Source organism: Humulus lupulus, chromosome 3 (genome assembly GCF_963169125.1).
Source record: "Humulus lupulus chromosome 3, drHumLupu1.1, whole genome shotgun sequence".
Taxonomy (NCBI): Eukaryota; Viridiplantae; Streptophyta; class Magnoliopsida; order Rosales; family Cannabaceae; genus Humulus; species Humulus lupulus.
The window spans coordinates 214520181-214526402 of NC_084795.1; the positions used below are offsets into that span (position 1 = coordinate 214520181).

At 41.4% G+C, this 6222-nt stretch overlaps 1 non-coding gene across 1 annotated transcript; it reads right to left on the reverse strand.

Moving 5' to 3' along the window:
- Positions 1-5876: 5876 nt before the first annotated feature.
- LOC133827709 (small nucleolar RNA R71) lies at positions 5877-5983 on the reverse strand. Its single transcript, XR_009890361.1, has one exon. It is a non-coding gene; the product is annotated as a small nucleolar RNA R71 (small nucleolar RNA).
- Positions 5984-6222: the final 239 nt, after the last annotated feature.

Consider the following 6222-nt stretch of genomic DNA (forward strand, 5'->3'; position numbering starts at 1 on the left):
CCTGGGACGCTTGCTCCTTTTGGCGCCACCACTCTCAATGATATTGTCGAGGTCGGAGTCCTTGGCACCTGCACAGTTCCAATCAGAGTTAGACATAATGATAATAAGCTTGGAAAATAAAAGAAAAAAAAAACCAAGAAAAGACCTAATTGGAACTCTCCCCCGAGCTAGAGCTCGGGGACCATGAAATTCCCCCATCTTCAGAAGAAGCGGGGGGAGTACCTTCCCTATAGGTGGGTGTCAACCTCGAAAGGTCCCTATAATCATTGGTCTCGTATTGGACAACTATCCCGTTCCACACCTCGTCCGAAGTATACATGGTGTCATACTTCCCGAGCCCACTATCAACCCTATGAACACAGTCGTCTACCCAACTCCATATGTAGAAGTGGTATCTATCATGCAGGCATGAAACTAACCTATTGGGCTTATGCTTTAGTAAGACGGGGGACCACATTCTCGAGGTATGGAGGGCTTTACCTTCATTCGAATCTGGGCTCGAGGCTTCGTCATTGGCCTCGTTCCCCGATGGCGGACTCCTGCTACGGACTGGAAGTGGGGGCCTCGCCTCTCTCCTCGGAGGGAGGACGCCTGTAGGCAAAGGCACCTGCTCCCAATGTTCATATTTTTTATTGGACCAGTCAGAAGTGGACTGGCCCTCTCCCAAAAGTCTGCAAGCTCGGAGCTTGTCCTCATGTAAAAGGTACAAGAGAGACCTCCTGCCATGAGGGAGTTGGAGCAGGGTCTCTCTATGCCCCTTCATTGTCTCGTCAGGAGTGGGACGCTAAAAATTGGCTGAAAATCAAGACACATTTCAACTAATTACGGGTCTAACAGCCAAAATCCCAAGAACAGAGATAAAGAAAACTGGAATACTTACGAATCCGCCTGAACGAGTAGTATCGAGACGGGGACAGGCCGTCTGTCCAGAAGAAGGCTTTTTTGAAATCAGGTGGATGATTGGGGAGATCTTCAAAGACCTTTTTCTCTTTGGGATAGCTCGAAAGATAATAAAAGCCATCTCCTCCCCGAGCTCGGGAGGGGTTGCTTTTCAGACAAAAGAGATATAAAATCTCCTGAGGCGAAGGCCCTTCCCACTCCAGCTCGTGGAATAGCGACCTCAGGGCAGACAGCACCCTGTACGAATTGGTGTTGAGCTGGAATGGAGCCAACCAACCAAAATCCGTGAAGTCCTTGAAAAAAGACTTCAAAGGAAACAGTGCCCCCGCCTTCATGTGTTCCTGGCTCCATGCCGCGTATCTCAGCTTGGTGTCACGGTCCCCAGGGGCGAAACAGCTCTGTTCGTGGTTGGCCGGAGCTCGACACATCAAAGAACCTGACAAGTCGAGGCCATGGAGGGCCAGGATGTCAGTTATCTGACTAGTCGAGGTAACCGAGCTCCAATAGTGCTCGGCCTCGAACATTTCTTTCCTCGGCTGCGAGGAAGAAGGCTCCCCCATCACAGAAAATTGAGGTTCTCCTGGACTGTACGCGACAGTGACCTTTAATGCGGGGTCGAGGGGGATCGGCCTAGGCCCTGAGTTGGACTCTGGATAAAGGGCCTCCCGGAGAATTCTCCTCTTCTTCTCTATGACCTCATCAATTTGGCGGTGGTAATGAGCTCGAATATCCTCCTACTCGCGCGCAAGCTTGTACTCCCGAATCCGACGTTGATTCCGAGCGAACAACGATTCCGGGATCGGGGTTTTTTGCTTGTAAGGGATTGCCAGCAACAACCCCCACCGTCTTTCCAGATTCTGTGACATCTAGCGAGAAATAAAAAATGGTGAGGGCCATGCATGCAAGAATTACGAGCTCGATAGGACGAGCTCAGAGTTTAGTAACAAAATAAGCTCGATGTTAAGACCCTTATTAAGAACGTGTATTCTACGGGAAAAAGGAGGAGAGTGGGCATAACTTTTTGAAAATCCCAAAGTATCAGGGAAAAAAGGTGGCGGTTATTCAGGAAAGGTAACGTGGGGTATCGTGCATTCTTTAAAAACCAAGATTTTGTACCCAAATATCTTGGTGTACAAGATACGTCTTTTAAATTTTGAAAACCCAAAAATGAAGAAACCATGTTTGGGTTTGTTCTACACAAAAATTGGATTTGAAACCAGAGATTCAACACCTAGTATGGGAATGTAAATGTAGAAGCCTATTGATCAAAAATTTCCTAGCATATAATACTAAGGAAATATATCAGCGCATCCCCAGAAATAACAAGAACACTATGGACAGAAACTGGCATAAGGGAAAATAAAAATTGCACACTTACACAATAACGGCGATTTCAGAGAGATCGTTGACTGAAGGAGAGGCTGCAAATATGAGCTCACGGACTCGAACAAACCGGAGGTTCTTTGTTTTTTCGGCTGAGAAAACATACACGAGAAAGAGGTTCTCTGGGACGGCCTCCGGTTTCGTCCTTTTCTTTTCTTTGTTTCTGATGCATGTAAAATGAGAGGAAGAAGAAGACCTTGAACATATAAAGGAAGAAAAGTGATAAAGAGGATTAATCTGGGCCATTGGCTAGAATCCTCATAAAATCCAACGGTCAGGGGTCAATGACAAGATGGTGCCGAAAAGGTGGCAGACGAATGATCGTGGGCATGTTTCCAAGGTACTCAAGTGCCGTAGATGAGCAATACCCAACTGACGCGTGTCCATTTTCAAGTGTATGACGGTACGGTTCTCGAAGAAAGTAGTTCAAAAGTTTCCTTCTCTTAGGATTCGAACATATACTTTTGAGGGGGCAAGATGTTATACCCAGATTTCGAGCCATGTTAAATGCAACCTCGAAAGATCGATTCGCAACGAATGGACTCGTAAAGTTTGAAGTATGCTCCAGGACTAAATATCGAGCCTACAAGACTGAGACGGCCTCGAATGTGGTGGCCTCGAAATATTCACGATCTCGAAGGGTAGCTCCCGAGATGAATCTATCCTCAGGAAAGACCTCGGATCAAGGGTTCCGAGCCTGACACACGTACGATCTCGAAGCCATCTGACCTCGGGAGATGTCATTAGCTCGAAAGCTTATGAGAAACCTGGTAGAGTAAGGGCTTGAAGATATATGATAATGACCTTAAATATCTACAAGTGTTGCCTATAAGGGACGTGTTCTGCATTTATTATTGTAAATCCCATAAAATCATGGGATATTATTTCATTAGTTATATGTCCCCTGGTCTTCAGGGGACGTTTCCTTTTATATCGGATTGCAGGCATTTAAAGCCATTTAATTTATTTACACAAAAATAGTAACTACCCAAAATATGTGGGATAGTATTCTGCATCCTTCTCTATAAATAGAGAGGTCATGCACCATTGTAAATGACCGAAATTCTGATTCTTGAGAGAAAACTCTGAAGAATTCTTGCTTAAAGAATTTTCAGAGATAATCTTGAGTTTAATAACAAAGACTCGTGGACTAGGCAGATTTAACTGCTGAACCACGTAAAAATCGTGTTTTGTATTGTCATATTTTAATCGGCCATTATTTGTTATTGTTTACGTGCGCTTCTTTCACTGTTGACGAAAAACGGCGTCAACATAATTAATATTTCCACGGAAGTTATATTGTATATTTTATTAGTGAAAATATTTAATTTTAATTTAGTTTATGATTATTTTGTAGGAAACAATGTTTTTGGGCTCTTGAAATGCAAGGAAAATAATGAAAAAAGTGGCATTTTTGTAAAAAAATAACAAAGGAAAGTGGCATCTCCCAACAGCCATGGACCACATGCTTCACCACTGGCGCATCACCTACTCAGCTGCCCCAGCCCATGGACTTCGGCCCAGCTCCTTGCAGCCACCTCCTGGGCCAGCCAGCCCACGGTTTCCTCCCTAGAGGCCTCTGCCAGCACCAAAGTCCACCCAACGCCCCAGCTTCCCATCCAACACTTCCCAGCTAGCTCCAACAACAGCCCACGACACCTGGCCTAGTTGCCCCAGCCGAAGCCTTCCACCAGCTGCCTCCTGTTCTGCCCCATCCGTACACCACACACCTGCCCCTTCCCCAGCCCGAGGTCCAGCTACTGCTCCCCACGCCCAATTCAGCTCCAAGCCTGCCAAAACACCCAGCCAATTACCTTCTTGAGCCCATAAATTTCCCTATGTTCCTTTGTCCCCTTTGTCCAAAAATACCACACTTTTTTACCCAAAATTTTCTACGCATTTTACCCCATAACATCATCATTACACCCTAAAATTTACCCCTATTTGCCACATTATTATTAATTTAATTAATTTGAATTGATTATTTTAATACTCTCATTTTGGCTATAAATAGGGAATTTTCAAGACCATTTAGGGGTGCTTATTTTGGGAGAGGTTACCATACCACAAGTTCTACACTTTCAAGACCTCTCAATTCTCTTCATATTTCTCTTTTTTTTTTTTGTCATTTTTTTCTATGAGTTTTTAGAGGAAAAATTTGGGGGTTCATCCTCCAAATTTTCCTATTTTTTTTTTGTAATTTTTTTGTTTGTAATTTTTATTCTAGTTATGAGTTTTTAATCTTTGTAAGATTATTAAGGTGATGATGAAACAATATGTAACTAGATAGTGTTTATTTTGTATGTTGATTTGCCATTTTGTGCAATAAAGTTTATGGATTTTCTTCTTCAAATATTTTCTTTCATCTTAAATATCATGTATTTTTTATTGCTAGCTCATATTTACACTTTGTTCTTCATTAGTGCAAAAACACAATATTCTTTGTGTAAGATGTGTCATTGAATTGTACATATCCAATGCTTAGAAAAAAAATATCATGTTTTGCCTTATAAATAATGTTCATTGATTTATTTGTTATTTCATTAGATTGATTTACACTAAATGCTTTGAAATTAAACTTTTTGAAAAGTGAAGATAGATCCTATATTTTTATAAGAACTTGTGCTTAAATAGAATATCTAATTTGAATAAGTGATGGTTTGATTAATTTCTACTATTACTAAAACTTGGGAGTCAATGTACTTTTAAATATTATTGAACTTATATTTTGTGGATTCCATTATCTTAATAATCTTTCTTCTACCATCTTGTTTACAATTATTAATTTAGTTATATATATTGTCTTTAATATCTTTATTATTATCTTTTATTTTATTTTTATTGTTACAAATTTTCATCAATCTTTGGAGCTAGGTTAGAATTTATTAAATAAGGTCTGTGTTAGCGTTACCCTCTAACCTTTTCTAAGAACCTCGGGGAGTTCTAGAAAGCTCTTGGGCCTAAAGTGGTACATTGGAAGCCTTCCCAATTGGCCTGGGAACATTTTTGGTGTATACTTATTACACTATTACACACTTGTGCTTATAATACTTACAAAATAATAATAACAAAAATTTATGCCACGAAATAGAGACGCACTAGGGAGATTTGTGAGACAACAAGTAGAAGCTTTAGAAAACTCTCCTAGTTCGTCGTTTTCTTCCATTCGTTCAAATTCTCCCGATTCACCGAGACTTCCTGAACAACCCACGATGGCTCATCAAGATGAAGTCCAACCAAGAATGCTACAGGATTATTTACATCCTACGTGTACAGCCACACCTTCATGCATAATGTATCCCAACAATATGCCAAATTTCGATTTCAAACCTTGCATGATTAACCTCTTACCAACCTTCCATGGGTTGGAAAATGAGAGTCTGTACGTGCATATATGGGAATTCGAAGAGGTGGTGGATACATTCAACAACCAAGCTGATGTCACCAACATTATGAGATTGAAATTTTTTCCTTTCTCTCTCAAAGACAAGGCAAAATGCTAGTTGTATTCCTTAAGGCCTAGATCTATCGGAACATGGGACGAAATGAAAAAAGCATTCTTTGCCAAATACTTTTTGCCCCATAAGACTAGCAGCCTTAAGAGGCAAATCTCTACCTTCACCCAGAAAGATCATGAAAGTTTCCATCAGGTCTGGGAGAGGTTTAGAGATTTGATAAATCAATGCCCACGTCATGGATACGAAAGCTGGCGTCTGATCAGCTATTTCTATGACAGTCTCACAAGCGTACAAAGACAATTTGTGCAAATGATGTGCAATGGCGAATTCCTTCAAAAAGATCCCAATGAAGCTTTCAAGTACCTCGACTCGCTGAAAAGTCCTACACATAGAATGGACCGAGTCCTATGGACAAGCCACGATCAACTGGAATCTACCAATTAAGGGACGACGACAACATCAAAAGCCAAATTGAATCATT